At 39.9% G+C, this 19,589-nt stretch overlaps 1 protein-coding gene across 2 annotated transcripts in view; it reads left to right on the top strand.

Moving 5' to 3' along the window:
* Positions 1-19,589, top strand: part of EVC2 (EvC ciliary complex subunit 2) — a 427,809-nt gene that overhangs the window by 44,565 nt on the left and 363,655 nt on the right. The window lies entirely within an intron of this gene.

The following is a 19,589-nucleotide window of genomic DNA, read 5'->3' as shown; positions in this document are numbered from 1 at the left end:
ATCCTGTGTTCCTGCAACATAACATCATTATATATAGAAGTATTGATACTTGAAAATAATATAAAACATAATATTAATGCAATAAGAACATTGCAATTATTCAGTGTTGGGATTTAGCTTTTTTTTTACATCACTAAACCCATTGCTTGTCTCATGTAAATAAAAAATACACTGTCAATATTTGCTAATTTTCTGGAGATTAATGTTACACTAAATCCATGTTTAGCTTTGTCTTTGGACAATTGCTTTATGTAATGCAATAACTGGCTTCTATTTGATCTACTTAGCAAGGCATGTGGCATCTTGGAGACGAGCGTTGTTTGTGTGGGTGTTTATTGGGCCTCGGCCTCTTTTAGTAACAGACATTCGGACACCATAGTACAGGCTATTGTCAAAACCATAATTACTTACTTTTCAAAGGTAGAAATGACAAGCTTTCTCCTTTTAAGGTTTTCTCACGTCTTCGCCTGTTTTGTATTCTGACAGTAATGTTCCATAGAAACACAGAAAACAGAATTATTTCAATGACTGCCTTCAGCTCTGAATTGTTAAGGGTAATTGAAGGGTTGGTAAGCTTAGAGCTGTATCTGTTATTTAAAAAAACAACTAACAATGGTAAGAATAAACATCATCACAAGGTGAGTCCCACTGCTCATGTGCTTTGCATAACTCAGTTTACTCCAATTTGCAAGAACAGGCAGAGCAGTTTTCTTATGTAATTAGAATTGTTCTTTTATTATTTTTGAAATTTAGAGTTTCAGGTCAAATTGAATGATTTTAAAATGGGATGTTTTACATTTAATTTAACCGAAGGATATAGCAATCACTTAAAGGGACACTGAACCCAATTTTTTTATTTTGTGATTCAGATAGAGCATGACATTTTAAGCAACTTTCTAATTTACTCCTATTATAAAATTTTCTTCATTCTCTTGGTATCTTTATTTTAAATGGAAGAATGTAAGTTTAGATGCCGGCCCATTTTTGGTGAACAACCTGGGTTGTCCTTGCTGATTGGTGGATAAATTAATCCACCAATAAAAAAAAGTGCTATCCAGAGTTCTGAACCCAAAAAAAAAAGCTCAGATGCATTCTTTTTTTTTAAAGATAGCAAGAGAACGAAGAAAAATGATAGGAGTAAATTAGAAAGTTGCTTAAAATTGCATGCTCTATCTGAATCACAAAAGAAAAAAAATTGGGTTCAGTGTCCCTTTAAACATTATTGAGCCACTAATCTATTTGTTTAATATTATTCATTAAAATTAACAATCAGAATAGAAATAAACAAAATAATATATATATTAAATAATAATTATATTAAATATATATTTCTCTTACAAGGTGTATCCAGTCCACGGATTCATCCTTACTTGTGGGATATTCTCATTCCCTACAGGAAGTGGCAAAGAGAGCACACAGCAGAGCTGTCCATATAGCTCCCCCTCAGGCTCCGCCCCCCCAGTCATTCTCTTTGCCGCTCTAACAAGTAGCATCTCCACGGGAGGGTAAAGTGAATGTGGTGTTAGATTTGTAGTTTTTATTTCTTCAATCAAAAGTTTGTTATTTTAAAATAGTGCCGGTTTGTACTATTTACTCTGTGGCAGAAAGTGAAGAAGAATTTCTGCTGAGAGGAAAACGATTTTAGCATGTTGTAACTAAAATCCATTGCTGTTCCCACACAGGACTGTTGAGTACCAGAAAACTTCAGTTGGGGGGAACAGTTTGCAGGCTTAACTGCTATAAGGTATGTTTAGTCATATTTTTCTAGTCAAGAATTAGTAATGCTAGAAGACTGACAAGAATCCCCATGTGGGGAAGGTAAGCCATATTCTGAGACTTAGTATAGAAGGAAGGCTTAATTAAAAGGGCTCAAAACACTGGTGGACACTGTTAAGGGGCAATCGATTGTTTTATAACAAAAATCTGATCCATTTACAAGTTTTTATTACATTTGGAAACGTTTTTATGGGGTTTATTCCACATGGCATATTTGTAGACGCCTATTTAGGCTTGTGAAGGCCCCACAACTCCAGAGTGGAGAGGGAGGGGGCCTAAATTTCGCGCCTCAGTTGCGCAGTTGATATTGCAGACAGCTTCATGCAGCTTCACGTGGAGGGTCCAAAGATTACTTGAGGACTTCAGAGAGGCTTATTTTCTATCAAAACTAATCCCCAAGGAAGGTAGGGCCACAGCAGATTGCTGTGGCATGGTGCTGTAGTTTGCTAACCGGTTGCCTGCTTCAGTTTGCTCCGGTTTGGCCATTAAGGGGTTAATTGACTTGAAATTCACTGTGCAATCATTTCAAAGCATTAGGATCATATGGTGAAAATTTCATAAAGATTGGGTTATTTTTTGAGATTTAGTAAAAAAAGTGTGCGCTTTTTATTATTTAAAGGCACAGTACCTTTTTTTTTTCAAAAATTGTATTTTTCTGTATTTAAGTGCTGTCTAAGTCTGTTTAACATGTCAGAGCCTACAGATCAGTTGTGGCCCTTCCTTTCGGGTTGGCCACTGCTCCCAGAATTTTTACAAAGGTGCTAGGGTCCCTCCTAGCGGTACTAAGACCGCGAGGCATTGCAGTAGCACCTTACCTAGACGACATCTTAATACAGGCGTCGTCTTTTCACAGAGCCAAGGCTCATACGGACATTGTTCTGGCCTTTCTAAGGTCTCACGGGTGGAAGGTGAACGTCGAAAAGAGTTCTCTGTCCCCGCTCACAAGGGTTCCCTTCCTGGGAACACTAATAGACTCGGTAGAAATGAAAATATTTCTGACGGAGGTCAGGAAGTTAAAGCTTTTAACTACTTGCCGAGTTCTTCATTCCATTCCTCGGCCTTCTGTAGCTCAGTGCATGGAGGTAATCGGATTAATGGTCGCGGCAATGGACGTGGTCCCTTTTGCCCGAATTCATCTCAGACCACTGCAACTGTGCATGCTCAAACAGTGGAATGGGGATTATGCAGATTTGTCTCCTCAAATACAACTGGACCAGAAAACCAGAGATTCTCTTCTCTGGTGGTTGTCTCAGGATCACCTGTCTCAGGGAATGTGCTTCCGCAGACCGGAGTGGATCATTGTCACGACAGATGCCAGTCTGTTAGGCTGGGGTGCGGTCTGGGACTCCCTGAAAGCTCAGGGCCTATGGTCTCGGGAAGAATCTCTTCTCCCGATAAACATTTTGGAACTGAGAGCGATATTCAACACGCTCCAGGCATGGCCTCAACTAGCGGCGGCCAAATTCATCAGATTTCAGTCGGACAACATCACGACTGTAGCGTACATCAATCATCAGGGAGGAACAAAGAGCTCCTTAGCGATGAAGGAAGTAAACAAGATCATCAAATAGGCGGAGGATCACTCCTGCCACCTATCTGCAATCCACATCCCAGGAGTAGACAACTGGGAGGCGGAGGTTTTTGCTCAGCTGACCCAGCTATGGGGCATTCCAGAATTGGATCTGATGGCGTCCCATCAGAACACCAAACTTCCTCTTTACGGATCCAGGTCCAGGGACCCCAAGGCGGCATTGATAGATGCTCTAGTAGCGCCTTGGTCCTTCAATCTGGCTTATGTCTTTCCACCGTTTCCCCTTCTCCCTCGGCTGGTAGCCAGAATCAAACAGGAGAAGGCTTTGGTAATTCTGATAGCACCTGCGTGGCCACGCAGGACTTGGTTTGCAGACCTAGTGGACATGTCATCTGTTCCACCTTGGACACTGCCATCGAGGCAGGATCTTCTAATACAGGGTCCATTCAAGCATCCAAATCTAGTTTCTCTGCAACTGACTGCTTGGAGATTGAACGCTTAATTCTATCTAAGCGTGGGTTCTCTGAATCAGTTATAGATACTCTGATCCAGGCTAGAAAGCCTGTCACCAGGAAGATTTACCATAAGATATGGCGGAAATATCTTTGTTGGTGTGAATCCAAGGGTTACTCGTGGAGTAAAGTTAGGATTCCCAGGATATTATCCTTTCTCCAAGAAGGATTGGAGAAAGGATTGTCAGCTAGTTCTTTAAAGGGACAGATATCTGCTTTGTCTATCCTGTTACACAAGCGTCTGGCAGAAGTACCAGACGTCCAAGTGTTTGTACAGGCTTTAGTCAGAATTAAGCCTGTCTATAAACCTGTGGCTCCTCCATGGAGTCTTAATTTAGTTCTTTCAGTTCTTCAAGGGGTTCCGTTTGAACCTTTACATTCCATAGATATTAAGTTATTATCTTGGAAAGTTTTGTTTTTGGTAGCTATTTCTTCTGCTCGAAGAGTTTCAGAATTGTCTGCTTTGCAGTGTAATTCACCCTATCTGGTGTTCCATGCAGATAAGGTTGTTTTGTGTACCAAACCTGGTTTTCTTCCGAAAGTGGTTTCTAATAAAAATATTAACCAGGAAATCATTGTTCCTTCTCTGTGTCCTAATCCAGTTTCTAAGAAGGAACGACTATTACACAATCTTGATGTGGTTCGTGCTTTAAAATTCTATTTAAAAGCAACTGACTATTTCAGACAAACATCATCCTTGTTTGTTGTCTATTCTGGTAAGAGGAGAGGTCAGAAAGCGACTGCTACCTCTCTTTCCTTCTGGCTGAAAAGCATCATCCGATTGGCTTATGAGACTGCTGGACAGCAGCCTCCTGAACGAATTACAGCTCATTCCACCAGAGCTGTGGCTTCCACATGGGCTTTCAAGAATGAGGCTTCTGTTGAACAGATTTGTAAGGCAGCGACTTGGTCTTCAGTGCATACTTTTTCCAAATTTTCCAAATTCGATACTTTTGCTTCTTCTGAGGCTATTTTTGGGAGAAAGGTTTTGCAAGCAGTGGTGCCTTCCGTTTAGGTTACCTGACTTGTTCCCTCCCTTCATCCGTGTCCTAAAGCTTTGGTATTGGTATCCCACAAGTAAGGATGAATCTGTGGACTGGATACACCTTGTAAGAGAAAACAGAATTTATGCTTACCTGATAAATTACTTTCTCTTACGGTGTATCCAGTCCACGGCCCGCCCTGACAATTAAGTCCGGTTAAATTTTTTTTGTTTAAACTACAGTCACCACTGCACCCTATGGTTTCTCCTTTTTCTCCTAACCGTCGGTCGAATGACTGGGGGGGCGGAGCCTGAGGGGGAGCTATATGGACAGCTCTGCTGTGTGCTCTCTTTGCCACTTCCTGTAGGGAATGAGAATATCCCACAAGTAAGGATGAATCCGTGGACTGGATACACCATAAGAGAAAGTAATTTATCAGGTAAGCATAAATTCTGTTTTTTAAAGGGTCAGTAAAAATGAAACTTAGCTGGATTGGATAGATCATAACCTTTTCAACAACATTCCATCTAGATAGGCTGATAGGAGCTCAGGAGCATGCACATGTATTTTTTATAGCTGTGATACACAGTTACAAACACTGCTGCCATAGACTGCTAAAGACACAAGCACGCTCCTGAGCTCCCATCAGCCTACCAAGATTTACTCTTCATCAAAGAATACCAAAAGAACAAAGCACAATTGATAATCAAAGTAAAATGGAATTTTGTTTAAAATCAGATGCTCTGCCTCAACCATTAAAGTTTAACTTTGACTTTACAGTCCTTTTAAATATTAGCAATAACTGACATTGACTATTTATTAAAGGGACAGTTCACTGTAAAATTGTTTTTCCCTGGATGTGTTCCCCATGACTTGTTATACCAGCTGCAGCCTATTTAATGTATAAGAAATTGCTCATTTATGCTATTGTTTTGCAAAATAGCTGGATTTGCTCTTTGAAACCACAGCCCATCAAAATAGGTTTGTCCTGCTGACAGATCAGATCTTGTTATCTTATCTCAATGCTTCTTTTTCGAATCTCTGTCTCTGTACAATACTTAGAAAGAACAATTGAAAATGAACATTTTAGAGCTTTATCTCTTCCACCTCCCACTGTGATTGTAATGTATTCTGCGCTCTGTGTTTACATAGTTTCTCAATAGCCTATACCTAGGTATAGTATAGGTAGGGATACCAAAAGCTAAATAAGCTATTTCAAATGCCAATATAAAGGCTAAGGAACTACTGTATTTGTAAACCATTTTATACACTCCAGCAGGTAAAATGGATCATTGGGAAATATTTTTGTGTAACCTGAATCCATAATTAGAAGAAGAGAGAGTACATAACACTTGCTCAACCTGTGTATTTGTGTCTCCAAAAGTAATCTCCATTTCATTGTGCACCTACTTTGGCCAGAGGAAACAATAGTGGGAGATGACCTGAGATGTGGTTGGTCAGCTTCTACTTTTGCACGTTGGTAGATGTAGTCCTCTACTGTTTTATTTTTAAGGCTGTGGACTACAGTTGCCCATATCTGCTGTCAGACAGAGCAGGAGCGAGCTGCACTTAATGCTATGGCGCGGTCGGCCGGGCTGTGACTATACAGCTGGCCCGATGCGCTGATTAAAAAAAACAGACCCGCTCAGCAGAGAGCGGGTCTGTAAAACCGGCATATTTTTTAAAAAATTCAAAGGGGAAAAAAGCTTTTATAACAATAGCACTAAAATAATGTTATATAATTCTGCACTATGTGCAGAATTATATAACATTATTTTTTAGGTTTACTGTCCCTTTAAAGTGAAGGTAAACTTTGATGAATGAAAGCACGTTTTTTAAAAATACTATTAAAAACAGGGGCACTTTCATTCATCAAAGTTTACAAAGCAGCCATTTTGATTAAAAACTTACCTTTTTTTCTTTTCACAGCCAGAGCAGCTTCCCCCACCTGGATTTCCTCTCTCCACACGTCAGCAATGATTAATCCAGCTTCCTCCAATCACGTCTTTCCCCCCAGGGTAGTCATTGCCTGAGGCCATGCTGTGATTGGAGGAAGCCGGATTAGTCGTTGATGACGTGTGAAGAGAGGATTTCCAGGAGGGGGAAGCTGCTCTGGCTGTGCAAAGAAGAGAGGTAAGTTTTTAATCAAAACGGCTGCTTTGTAAACTTTGATGAATGAAAGTGCCCCTGTTTTTAATAGTATTTTTAAAAAACGGGCTTTCATTCATCAAAGTTTACCTTCACTTTAATGATACATTTATATTGAAGAGACAGGAAGAGGAAGGTCTAAAAGTAATATTGTTGCATCAGTCATTTTAAGTATTGCCCATAAAGGTGTGATGAAAGGAAATAAGAGGTGATTTGAGGTGGTATTTTAAGGATGCAGGATTCCATTTAGAAAAACACAAGCTTAAATCAAAATTACATTTACTGAATACAATTACTTGGAATAATTAAGAGACTGAAAATAAAAGTTAAAAAACAAAATAAAAATATTATTAATGGATCATTTGGGGACATTTGGAGGGGCACTGTCCTCACTGACCAAATGGTCCAGCCACCACTGATACTTTAGCCAAATGAAAAAATCCATTGCCACAGATTCCATGAGATATAAACATATACCAGGATTCAGAAGTGTTAAAAGGACATAGAAGTCCAAAAATAAAATGCTCTTGTTCTTGTATGTTAGTGTTTTATTATTGCACTGTTGCTTGCACATACCAGTGTTTTTAAACCCTGCAAAGTGCTTAAACACATAGATAAAGTCAGCAGCAATGCACTACAGAGTCCTAGATGAACACATCTGGTGAGCCAATGCAATAGGTATATGTGTAGCCACCATTCATCATCTGGCTCCCAGTAGTTTATTGCTTATGAGTATATGTTCATATGCTTTTTTATTAAAGGACATCAAGAGAGCAAAGCAAATTTGCTAAAAGTGCATTCTCCGGAAGAGTATTATAAATCATCTTTTAGTCTGCCTCAGGTATGTGACCTAACACATAATATACATAGTGCCAGTTGAATAAGAAACTAAACTGGATGCTTGCAACAGGATCATTCTTTCCATAAAGAAAATAATGAACCATGCCAATAGTATTTCAATAGGGATGTCTTTAGATACAGTTTTTTTTTGCTAAATGAGCCACCATAAAAAAGTTCTATTGTCACATGATTTTTTGCAGCAAATGCCCTCTACTAAGCATTGGCAATAAACTGCAGCACATTTTATGGTGTCTCCTAGCAGCATTTCAAATGAAAATCCATTGACTTCCTTTAGAGACCCCAGCCCCCTTGTGGGATTGTGCCAGGAATTTTTTTTTTGTTGTTTAAAAAGGTAGATAATCCCTTTATTACCCATTCCCCAATTTTGCATAACCAACACAGTTATAATAATATACTTTTTACCTCTGTGATTACCTTGTATCTATGCCTCTGCAAACTGCCCCCTTATTTCAGTTCTTTTGACAGACATGCATTTTTAGCCAATCAATGCTTGCTCTTAGGAGCTTCACGTGCCAGATCTCAATGTTATCTATATGAAACACATGAACTAACGCCCTTTAGTGGTGAAAAACTGTCAAAATGCTTTCAGCTTAGAGGCAGTCTTCAAGGTCTAAGAAATTAGCACATGAACCTCCTAGATTTAGCTTTCAACTAAGAATACCAAGAGAACAAAGCAACATTGGTAATAAAAGTAAATTGGAAAGTTGTTTAAAATTACATGTCCTAATTAAATCATGAAAGATTTTTTGTGACTTTACTGTCCCTTTAGGTAAAAAAAAATAAATAAAGGTAAAACCCATTTAAAATTATGAATAATATATATTGCATTTATTTCTATCAAGCATAAGCTTTAGTTCTTTTTTATTTATTTTTTACAACATTGACGCAATGTTTTATATCCCTTTCACTAATGTATTAAACATTGAAGTTATCTTTATACACTAAAATGTTCTTTCTATCTCTTTCTTTAACGTCAGCAAAGTTCAGACGTTATGTTGTTTGTGTTGAAACAGCTTTGCAGATAAATATTGGTCATCCCATTTTTACATACATTATTAGTAGCTCAAAAATACCTGATACTTAGGTCTAATTTATGTTATTGCCCAGATGGTCTGTTTGTTTTGTTGGAGGTGGGGGGTTCTCATGCCTGATCATTCCAGGTCACTGTAGATTCTGACTAATAAAAATGAAACCAAATGGATTTTACAAATCTTATAGAGGTAAAAGTGTATTAGAAGTTAGTGTTTACTAAAGAGTCCCACCAGGCAAAAACACTGTACAAATAGGCATGTTTTATTACCAAGCCCAACTCCACCACAACCATGATCTAAGTAAAATCACTTACTAAAAGGAGAATTTCTCGTAATCACAAATGTCAGATGTGCAGATGAACAAAAAAAGTGTTTCATTTCCCCTTACTAATCTAATCCTTCAGTACACTTGTGGTTCAGGTTTTTAAACCGTGGTCCTTAAGTACCCCCAACAGGCCTGGCTTTCATTATAGCTGAACCAGTGCACAGGTGAAGTAGTCAGCTGATCAGTAACCAGCCTGCTCTCATCCATCAGCTGATTATTTCACCTGTGCTCTAGTTCAGCTATAATGAAAATAAGGACTGCTGGAGGTACTTGAGGACCGCGGTTGGGAAACACTGATTTAGATGAATAAGGTAAAGAGTCATTAAATTCATTGCATGTATCCGTAATTTAAGGGACAGTCAACACCAATATTACTATTGTTTAAAAAGATAGCTAGCTCCTTTACTACTTATTACCTCATTCCCCAGCTTTACACAACCAACATTGGTATATTAATATACTTTATAACATTTAAACCACTAAATCTGTGCCTGTTTCTAAGCCACTACAGGCAGCTTCTTATCACGTTTTTTTTTTATTTGCTTTTCACAAGAGACTGCTAATCCATGGGGGCCATATAGATAACATTGTGCTTTCTCCTGTGGAGTTGTGGCTGACACAGAACTAATTGGCTAAAATGCAAGTCAATAGATAATAAATAAAAAGTCATGTGATCAGGGGGCTGTCAGAAGATGATTAGATACAAGGTAATCACAGAGGTAAAAAGTGTATTAATATAACTATGTTGGTTATGCAAAACTGGGGAAAGGGTAATAAAGGGATTATCTATATTTTTAAATGAATAACAATTTTGGAGTTGACTGCCTCCAGCAGACAATGGGGCTGATTTATCATGGCCTGAATGGAGCCCAAAAACATTTTGTTTCCGTGCGAACCTTCAGGAAAAAGGAGTTAAGACCGCTGCTCCTTAACTTGTCAGTCGTCTTAGATAGGGTTGCCACCTCAGCCATTTTTTCCTGAATACTTATGAGTTACACATACTGCAGGGTGTGCAGGGAGGAACATGTATTGTGTTTCTAGACATCACTATTCATATTCCTCCCTGCACACCCTGCAGCATGTGTAACTTATAAGTGTTCTGTATTTTAAGGGACGGGTGGCAACCCTAGTCTTAGAGACAATCGGGTTGATTGACACCCCCTGACATCCTGCTAGCAGCCGATTGACTGCGAATCTGCAGGGGGCGGCATTGCACAAGTAGTTCACTAGAACTGCCTGTGCAATGATAAATGCAGACCGCGTATGCTGTTGGCATTTAACGATTTCTGGCGGACATGATCGCTACAGCGAATCATGTCCGCCAGACACATGAAAAATCAGCCCCTATGAGTGATAAAGTCTTGTATTCTACCAAAGCTAAGGTGGATATAGATACAGCCATATAAGGAATTGTGTGGGGGGTGTTAGAACTGTACAATTCAGAAACATAAAAGAAAGGGTTAATGGCAGGGCACTGCAGTATATATTTGCAGGTAAAGTAATTAAAGTACATATTATATTTTGTCTCTATCCCAACTTGTTTTAATATCATTTTTGTTAGCACAATTGACAAGATTTTGCATATCAAGAGCAGATTACAGATACAATTAATGAAAAAACCTGATGGAAACCATGATGCATTTGCTATGTTTATTTAGTGACAAATATGAATGATCTCCGTAGCATTTGTAGTTTTTGTTTTATCAACAAATGCCAAATATGGCAGCCGGCAGCTGCATTCTGATCTGTGAAAATCTAGTTCTTTATGATGCATTTTCACAAAAAGAATTCCAGCTTTGAAAATAGCCAAATGCCACAACTGGTGGCCATATTTGGCATAAGTTGTTAAACCAAAACAACAAATAAACATGCTCAGTGATCAGTCACTGTTAAGAATGTAATAGGGTTAAACTTTTGAAGTCTGGAGTATGCACTTCCAATTCTTGCAGGAATTGAAAAATCCAGTTTCCAGAGTTAAATTACAGAAAAAATGGCAAAATAATTAAAATGTATTGCATTGTATTGTAAATTACAAGTGGAGGTCTATTGATAATACAGGGTATGTTGTCTTTTCTGTGACCACAGGAATAAAGAATAATGCAAATTCTGGTATTAAAAGTTGATTTTCAAATACTTTAACCAAAGCAACTTTAGGGCATCAAAAACGTTTTAGCTTTTACTTTTAACGTATAGCATAGGAAGCGGCATAAGCATGATCATTGTGCTTGTATTATAAGTGGTTAGTTAAGAGTTGCACTCAACCGCAATCTAAAATAGTTCTGTTAAATTAATTTCTTTTTGAGCCATCAAGTAAACCATTATCGGTTACTAGCTTGTATAACAAAGCACATGAAAATGCTATGGAAAGACAGGTTAAGTTAAACAATAAAGCGTTTGTGTCAGAATTAAAGGGATAAGGGGCAGGACTGGGAATGGATTAAAGGTGTTTGTGTATGTATAAATGTTTTATAATTCATTTCTCTTGTAAGGTGTATCCAGTCCACGGATTCATCCATTACTTGTGGGATATTCTCCTTCCCAACAGGAAGCTGCAAGAGGATCACCCACAGCAGAGCTGTCTATATAGCTCCTCCCCTAACTGACACCCCCAGTCATTCTCTTGCAGCTCTCGACAAGGGAAGTAGCTAGAGAGATGTGGTGAATTAATGTAGTTTATCTTCAATCAAAAGTTTATTATTTTCAAATGGTACCAGAGTTGTACTATTTTGGCTTCAAGCAGAAAGGTGAAGAAGAGTCTACCTGAAGTTTTTTGATGATCATTAAGACAGTAGAGCCCAGAACTTCACTGTTTGCACACTATGGGCTTAGTGTATCATTAGCTTAGAGTTTGAATGATATCTAACATTAATTTCTTCTGTTATGTGTGATCAGTCCACGGGTCATCATTACTTCTGGGATATAACTCCTCCCCAACAGGAAATGCAAGAGGATTCACCCAGCAGAGCTGCATATAGCTCCTCCCCTCTACGTCAGTCCCAGTCATTCTCTTGCACCCAACGACTAGATAGGATGTGTGAGAGGACTATGGTGATTATACTTAGTTTTTATGACTTCAATCAAAAGTTTGTTATTTTATAATAGCACCGGAGCGTGTTATTATTTCTCTGGCAGACTTTGAGGAAGAATCTACCAGAGTTTTTACTATGATTTTAACCGGAGTAGTTAAGATCATATTGCTGTTCTCGGCCATCTGAGGGAGGTAAAAGCTTCAGATCAGGGGACAGGGGCAGATGAATCTGCATTGAGGTATGTAGCAGTTTTTATTTTCTGAATGGAATTGATGAGAAAATCCTGCTATACCGTTATAATGACATGTATGTATACACTTCAGTATTCTGGGAATGGTACTTCACCGGAACTACTCTGTTAAAGGTCACTAATCTTTTTAATAAGTATTATATCATGTTAAACGTTTTTGCTGGAATGTAGAATCGTTTACATTGCTGAGGTACTGAGTAAATAAATGTTTGGGCTTTATTTTCCACTTGGCAGTAGTTTGTTTTGAATTGTGACAGTTTCGTTTCTCTTCACTGCTGTGTGTGAGAGGGAGGGGCCGTTTTTGGCGCTCTTTGCTACGCATCAACAATTCCAGTCAGCTATTATTACTTTTCCTGCATGATCCGGTTCATCTCTGACAGATCTCAGGGGTCTTCAAACTTCTTGAAGGGAGGTACATTCTCTCAGCAGAGCTGTGAGAATTTTTTATATTGACTGTGGATAAAGACGTTACTCAATAATTTTTATGTCAAATTTAGTTATGTTATCTTACTAATGGGAACAAAACCTTTGCTAAAAGTTGTGTTGTTTTAAAGTTGATGCTATAACTGTTTCTCAGTTCATTATCTCAACTGTCATTTAATCGTTTAAGTACCTCTTTGAGGCACAGTACGTTTTTGCTAAAAAAGATTATAACCAGGTTGCAAGTTATTGCTAGTGTGTTAAACATGTCTGACTCAGAGGAAGATATCTGTGTCATTTGTTCCAATGCCAAGGTGGAGCCCAATAGAAATTTATGTACTAAATGTATTGATGCTACTTTAAATAAAAGTCAATCTGTACAATGTGAACAAATTTCACCAATCTGCGAGGGGAGAGTTATGCCGACTAACTCGCCTCACGCGGCAGTACCTGCATCTCCCGCCCGGGAGGTGCGTGATATTATGGCGCCTAGTACATCTGGGCGGCCATTACAGATAACATTACAAGATATGGCTACTGTTATGACTGAAGTTTTGTCTAAATTACCAGAACTAAGAGGCAAGCGTGATCACTCTGGGGTGAGAACAGAGTGCGCTGACAATACTAGGGCCATGTCTGATACTGCGTCACAGCTTGCAGAGCATGAAGACGGAGAGCTTCATTCTGTGGGTGACGGTTCTGATCCAAACAGATTGGATTCAGATATTTCAAATTTTAAATTTAAATTGGAGAACCTCCGTGTATTACTAGGGGAGGTCTTAGCAGCTCTCAATGATTGTAACACCGTTGCAATACCAGAGAAACTATGTAGGTTGGATAAATACTTTGCGGTACCGGCGAGTACTGACGTTTTTCCTATACCTAAGAGATTAACTGAAATTGTTACTAAGGAGTGGGATAGACCCGGTGTGCCGTTCTCACCCCCTCCAATATTTAGAAAGATGTTTCCAATAGACGCCACCACTCGGGACTTATGGCAAACGGTCCCTAAGGTGGAGGGAGCAGTTTCTACTCTAGCTAAGCGTACCACTATCCCGGTGGAGGATAGCTGTGCCTTTTCAGATCCAATGGATAAAAAATTAGAGGGTTACCTTAAGAAAATGTTTGTTCAACAAGGTTTTATTTTGCAACCCCTTGCATGTATCGTGCCGATTACGGCTGCGGCTGCATTTTGGATTGAGTCTCTGGAAGAGAACCTTAGTTCATCTACGCTAGACAACATTATGGACAGGCTTAGAGTCCTTAAACTAGCTAATTCATTCATTTCGGAGGCCGTAGTACATTTAACCAAACTTACGGCTAAGAACTCAGGATTCGCCATACAGGCACGTAGGGCACTGTGGCTAAAATCCTGGTCAGCTGATGTTACTTCTAAGTCCAAATTACTTAATATACCTTTCAAGGGGCAGTCCTTATTTGGGCCCGGTTTGAAAGAAATTATCGCTGACATTACAGGAGGTAAGGGCCACGCCCTACCTCAAGACAAAGCCAAAGCTAAGGCTAGACAGTCTAATTTTCGTCCCTTTCGGAATTTCAAAACAGGAGCAGCATCAACCTCCACTGCACCAAAACAGGAAGGAGCTGTTGCTCGTTACAGGCAAGGCTGGAAGCCCAACCAGTCCTGGAACAAGGGCAAACAGGCCAGGAAACCTGCTGCTGCCCCAAAGACAGCATGAACCGAGAGCCCCCGATCCGGGACCGGATCTAGTGGGGGGCAGACTTTCTCTCTTCGCCCAGGCCTGGGCAAGAGATGTTCAGGATCCCTGGGCGCTAGAGATCATATCTCAGGGATACCTTCTAGACTTCAAATTATCTCCCCCAAGAGGGAGATTTCATCTGTCAAGATTGTCAACAAACCAGATAAAGAAAGAAGCGTTTCTACGCTGTGTACAAGATCTGTTATTAATGGGAGTGATCCATCCGGTTCCGCGGTCGGAACAAGGACAAGGGTTCTACTCAAACCTGTTTGTGGTTCCCAAAAAAGAGGGAACTTTCAGACCAATCTTAGATTTAAAGATTCTAAACAAATTCCTAAGAGTTCCATCGTTCAAAATGGAAACTATTCGGACAATCTTGCCCATGATCCAAAAGGGTCAGTACATGACCACAGTGGATTTAAAAGATGCTTACCTTCACATACCGATCCACAAGGATCATCACCGGTATCTACGGTTTGCCTTCCTAGACAGGCACTACCAGTTTGTAGCTCTTCCATTCGGATTGGCTACGGCCCCAAGAATCTTCACAAAGATTCTAGGTGCCCTCCTGGCGGTACTAAGACCGCGAGGGATTTCGGTAGCTCCGTACCTAGACGACATTCTAATACAAGCTTCAAGCTTTCAAACTGCCAAGTCTCATACAGAGTTAGTTCTGGCATTTCTAAGGTCGCATGGATGGAAAGTGAACGAAAAGAAGAGTTCTCTTTTTCCTCTCACAAGAGTTCCATTCTTGGGGACTCTTATAGATTCTGTAGAAATGAAGATTTACCTGACAGAGGACAGGTTAACAAAGCTTCAAGATGCATGCCGTGTCCTTCATTCCATTCAACACCCGTCAGTAGCTCAATGCATGGAGGTGATCGGCTTAATGGTAGCGGCAATGGACATAGTACCTTTTGCACGCCTACACCTCAGACCGCTGCAATTATGCATGCTAAGTCAGTGGAATGGGGATTACTCAGATTTGTCCCCTACTCTGAATCTGAATCAAGAGACCAGAAATTCTCTTCTATGGTGGCTTCATCGGCCACACCTGTCCAGGGGGATGCCATTCAGCAGGCCAGACTGGACAATTGTAACAACAGACGCCAGCCTACTAGGTTGGGGCGCTGTCTGGAATTCTCTGAAGGCTCAGGGATTATGGAATCAGGAGGAGAGTCTCCTTCCAATAAACATTCTGGAATTGAGAGCAGTTCTCAATGCCCTTCTGGCTTGGCCCCAATTAACAACTCGGGGGTTCATCAGGTTTCAGTCGGACAATATCACGACTGTAGCTTACATCAACCATCAGGGAGGGACAAAGAGCTCCCTAGCAATGATGGAAGTATCAAAGATAATTCGATGGGCAGAGTCTCACTCTTGCCACCTGTCAGCAATCCACATCCCGGGAGTGGAGAACTGGGAGGCGGATTTCTTGAGTCGCCAGACTTTTCATCCGGGGGAGTGGGAACTTCATCCGGAGGTCTTTGCCCAAATACTTCGACGTTGGGGCAAACCACAGATAGATCTCATGGCGTCTCGCCAGAACGCCAAGCTTCCTCACTACGGGTCCAGATCCAGGGATCCGGGAGCGGTTCTGATAGATGCTTTGACAGCACCTTGGAACTTCGGGATGGCTTATGTGTTTCCACCCTTCCCGCTGCTTCCTCGATTGATTGCCAAAATCAAACAGGAGAGAGCATCAGTGATTCTAATAGCACCTGCATGGCCACGCAGGACTTGGTATGCAGATCTAGTGGACATGTCATCCTGTCCGCCTTGGTCTCTACCTCTAAGGCAGGACCTTCTGATACAGGGTCCGTTCAAACATCAAAATCTAACTTCTCTGAAGCTGACTGCTTGGAAATTGAACGCTTGATTTTATCAAGACGTGGTTTTTCTGAGTCGGTTATTGATACCCTGATACAGGCTAGGAAGCCTGTTACCAGAAAGATTTACCATAAAATTTGGCGTAAATACCTATACTGGTGTGAATCCAAACGTTACTCCTGGAGTAAGGTTAGGATCTCTAGGATCTTGTCCTTTCTACAAGAAGGCTTAGAAAAGGGTTTATCGGCTAGTTCATTAAAGGGACAGATTTCAGCTCTGTCCATCTTGTTACACAGGCGTCTGTCAGAAAATCCAGACGTCCAGGCCTTTTGTCAGGCTTTAGCTAGGATCAAGCCTGTGTTTAAAGCTGTTGCTCCACCATGGAGTTTAAACTTAGTTCTTAACGTTTTACAGGGTGTTCCGTTTGAACCCCTTCATTCCATTGATATAAAATTGTTATCTTGGAAAGTTCTGTTTTTAATGGCTATTTCCTCGGCTCGAAGAGTCTCTGAGTTATCAGCATTACATTGTGATTCTCCTTATCTGATTTTTCACTCAGACAAGGTAGTTCTGCGTACTAAACCTGGGTTCTTACCTAAGGTAGTTACTAACAGGAATATCAATCAAGAGATTGTTGTTCCATCCTTGTGTCCAAATCCTTCTTCAAAGAAGGAACGTCTTCTACACAATCTGGATGTAGTTCGTGCCCTCAAGTTCTACTTGCAGGCAACTAAAGATTTTCGTCAAACTTCTTCCCTGTTTGTCGTTTATTCTGGACAGAGGAGAGGTCAAAGAGCTTCTGCTACCTCTCTCTCTTTTTGGCTTCGTAGCATAATACGGTTAGCCTATGAGACTGCTGGACAGCAGCCTCCTGAAAGAATTACAGCCCACTCCACTAGAGCTGTGGCTTCCACTTGGGCCTTTAAGAATGAGGCCTCTGTTGAACAGATTTGCAAGGCTGCAACTTGGTCTTCGCTTCATACTTTTTCCAAATTTTACAAATTTGACACTTTTGCTTCTTCGGAGGCTATTTTTGGGAGAAAGGTTCTTCAGGCAGTGGTTCCTTCTGTATAATGAGCCTGCCTATCCCTCCCGTCATCCGTGTACTTTTGCTTTGGTATTGGTATCCCAGAAGTAATGATGACCCGTGGACTGATCACACATAACAGAAGAAAACATAATTTATGCTTACCTGATAAATTCCTTTCTTCTGTTGTGTGATCAGTCCACGGCCCGCCCTGTTTTTAAGGCAGGTAAATATTTTTTAAAATTATACTCCAGTCACCACTTCACCCTTGGTTACTCCTTTCTCGTTGATTCTTGGTCGAATGACTGGGACTGACGTAGAGGGGAGGAGCTATATGCAGCTCTGCTGGGTGAATCCTCTTGCATTTCCTGTTGGGGAGGAGTTATATCCCAGAAGTAATGATGACCCGTGGACTGATCACACAACAGAAGAAAGGAATTTATCAGGTAAGCATAAATTATGTTTTTACTGCAACCCCCCCCCCCCATAGAATGCTATTATGTGTGGAATTTAGTGCACCTACGCTAGCCGACATAGAGATGTATCCTAGATTATCACTCAAGCACTAAAATAACTTAGGACTTAATAATATGAGCGCAAAAATAGAAGCACTATTGATTGTGCTGTAGCAGTGTTAACATATAATAATAGCGCTGATATTTTTGAGCTCCACTTATAATCTAGGCCTTTATGGGGAATTCAAAAGGTGTTTTATGTTCCTTTAAGGGTCTAATTCTTTGATACACTTCAGATTTAGGAAAACGGTCCTTTGTTAAACACTTTTATGGATAATTTTTTGGCTGCTAATTGCTTTCTGTTCAGGGTCATAGAACATCCTGACTTAACATTTGGTCTGTGGACAAATGTTCAACAACAAAAAATCAAAATTGAATGTTTATTGCAATGATGTTTTATATTCCTTCATTTTAAGAGGATATTGCGTCTTGCATTTAATTAGCTGGATGGGGATCAAATGATGCATAGTTCTTTTGGTGTCCATCTTTGAACTTGTAGAAGGTGGTCTCTCTCTAAGTTTCCTCTCTTTTGATAAACATTGTAAATTGTTTTGTAGCTAAATGAGTTGGACAGACTGGAGCTCTAGTCTACGTACCTCCCTATTTTTTGGTAGATTAAAGCAATTTTAAAGATTTTTCTGTACTTTCCTTCTGAAAGTGGTTAATTTTGTAAATATTCCATGAATTGTCCATCATTTTCTAAAGATGGAAAAAGCTTTACTTTAGAGACATAAGGTAGTTGGCTATTTCGCATCTACTAAGGATATAAGCAAATATGATTAAACTTTGTGTTCTTCATTCATTTACTACAAATGGACATACAGATTACAAATTCTCTGGGACCACTTGCAATTGAGTTATGATCATTATGACTCATGTACTTAAAGGGGCCATGATACCCAAATGTTGAAGCCCATGAAAGTGATGCAGCATAGCTGTAAAAAGCTGACTAGAAAATATCACCTGAACATCTCTATGGGAAAAAATAGAAGATATTTTACCTCAAGCTTCCTATGTATTTACACCTCTCTGTAAAGAGACTTTAAAGGGACAGTATACACCAATTTTTATTTAACTGCATGTAATAGACACTACTATAAAGACGAATATGCACCGACACTGGTATAAAACCGTTTAAAAACTTACTTAGAAGCTCCCAGTTTAGCTCTGTTTAAAAGGTTAGCTGGAACACCCACTGCAAGTGGTTCTATAGCAAAAAAGCAGGCACTCCCCTCCCCCCCCCCTTCCTCTGCATATGAAAAGACTCTTTACACAAACAGGAGCAAGCTGGGGTAGGAATACATCAGTATACTTTAAAACTGCGGGCCTTGGTTTGGAGTCTGAAAATCAACGCAATGTTATTTAAAATAAGCAAAACTTTACATTTAAAAAAAACAAAAAAAACCTGTATGGGCTATATAAATGGATCATCTACAAAACATTTATGCAAAGAGAAAAATCTAGTGTATAATGTCCCTTTAAGCAGCCAGTCAGGATACTTGTCCCAGGACAAGCTAGTGAATGTGCGTCTGTAAGTTCTGTGAAATCTCACAGCAATGCCTACCTAGGTATAATTTTCAACAAAGGATACTTAGAGTAGGAAGCATATTAGATAATAAAAGTTTACTGAAAA

This window comes from Bombina bombina, chromosome 2 (assembly GCF_027579735.1).
Source record: "Bombina bombina isolate aBomBom1 chromosome 2, aBomBom1.pri, whole genome shotgun sequence".
NCBI classification, from domain to species: Eukaryota; Metazoa; Chordata; class Amphibia; order Anura; family Bombinatoridae; genus Bombina; species Bombina bombina.
Note: the sequence above shows the minus strand (reverse complement) of the source record. Positions and strands in the feature narration are given on the sequence as shown.